Below are 2102 nucleotides of genomic sequence, written 5' to 3'. Positions count from 1 at the left end.
GCAAATCAGTCAAGAATTTGACCGAAACTTTTGTATTCGCCCATGCCAAAAGAAATAAAAGATGACATTTCATTGTGCTCAAAATCACAAAGGAAAAAGACAAGACGAATTCAAAACTCCCCAAAAGCCCATGCTGTCAAGCCAAGTGCATATGTTTGGCTATGTTATTATTTTATGCCTTGAACGACGAAACATTCATCTCTCAAAAAAGATTCAAAAGAAAGAGATTCACAACGCCGTTGAAGGATTACACTGACCAGGAGTGTCGAAGTTACAGTACGACCATGATGCTAATCATATCAAGGATATTGGAAACTACTTGGCCAAATCCACCAAAGACGGTGGTTTCACAATTTAAAACACCCCAAAAATTGACGAGAGTCCCCAAATCTACCAACTAATTCCCAACCAATATTCATCCAGCTCGTCTCAGTGTAAGGTATTAATGTTCCGCAACCTGAATTCTTTAATCTACGGAACTTCAAGATTTGGAGTCACTCAACCTGCTTCCCGACTGTGGGCACAAAAAGGTTAAGAGCGCTATGCAGTATGTTCCAAGATTCCATTAAACAGGTTTTAGAAAAACGGTTTTTGAATTTTTTTCTGGTATGCATTGTTTAATCTGAGCTAGAAACTCTGGACGAAATTTCGATAGCAAATTTTGGGGTTAAGATTGTTATATTCTAGTCACCGATACCAATTTCCATTTATGCTTTACTCCTGCTCTCACCATCACACTCGCCATAGTCATTTTCCCTCTGTATAAATACCATAAATGCCTCCACTTACGAGTCGACAGCCACCATCCGGTAATCATACAACATCAAAGTTGCTCCCTTTGATTTTGCAAGATAAGAAATGCTGACATGGTTCTGGGTATTTCCATCAAAAATAGTGAAAGTGTGTCATCCCTGGAAGTATTAAGTTGTCTTTCGGCTAAAATATTATTTCAAGTTGGGAAGAATTGCAAAGCAGGTTGAGGAAATATGAAAAGTAATTGTTGAAACACAATATGGTCTCAAAAAGTTGATTGTAGCCCCTTGGCTGATTTTTCTCCAACAAAAAGTCTAGGGATCCCTTAGTGACATACATAATGTCAAGTCGGGTGTTCTTCAGGGCTCCAGTAGGTCCGCTCCTTTTTATCATCTTTTGCTTCACTTCAGAAGCTCAGTAGAAAAGTCAGTATCTCTTCCTATGCTGATGATGCAAAATTAGGGGGTGGTAGGAATGGTCAAGATTCTGGTAGAGGTCTTGGATCAAATCTACCCTTGGGATGTTGAGAGTAAAGTGGCATTGAATGGAGTGAAATTCCGCTCAATGACATTTGGGTCGACGCCAATGAACACTCTGCTCGCAGATAATAAGGGATAATAAGTAGCAAATAACTCGTAGCATTTGAATCAGACCCCCAAAACAATCAGGGAGGAAACCTTGATACAGTTTTCGTTCTCTTGTTTAAAAAACAAGGAAATAACGGTAACGTTAACAGAACGGGTTTTCAGCCCTCCCGTATCCCGTTAACACGTTACTAATGATGGCCCTTATTTGCAACGTAACACGGCCCAAAGAAAACGGGAAGAGGCACGGTAGATTGCTACATAAACTGCTCTTGCCTTGCCTTGAACGCAATTTCTTTTCCGGACATTATGTGACCCGAGGCACTAATTGAAAATAAGATTTTGATAGAATTGGTCAAAAACCACATAAACGCATTATAATTCAATAGGGGATGTCAAGTAAAGGAAATTCAAGGATAAATGTGGTCCGGCACCCTGATTTTGGGCATTTTGGGTGAGAGAGAACTAAGACAAACATTACAGTCCAGTCCCACCATTTGCCCATTGAATTTTCAATAATCGAATGATTTTGAGCAAGTTGTGTTACAAAACCCAACAAAATGAACATGTTAGGTGCTAATCAGCTAACGCACAATCAAATTGGCTCAACATCACAATGCTAATAGGCTAGACAAGGAGGTAAAATGAAATAAATGTCAAAATCCAATGCATGCACAGTGCGGTTTGGCTGGGCATGTTGTCTTTGATTTTACTCCATGGAATAACGTCAGTTGTCCATGAACGCGTTTACTTGACTAGCCCTAT

Source organism: Tigriopus californicus, chromosome 5, assembly GCF_007210705.1.
Source record: "Tigriopus californicus strain San Diego chromosome 5, Tcal_SD_v2.1, whole genome shotgun sequence".
In the NCBI taxonomy this organism is placed as follows: domain Eukaryota; kingdom Metazoa; phylum Arthropoda; class Copepoda; order Harpacticoida; family Harpacticidae; genus Tigriopus; species Tigriopus californicus.
Note: the sequence above shows the minus strand (reverse complement) of the source record.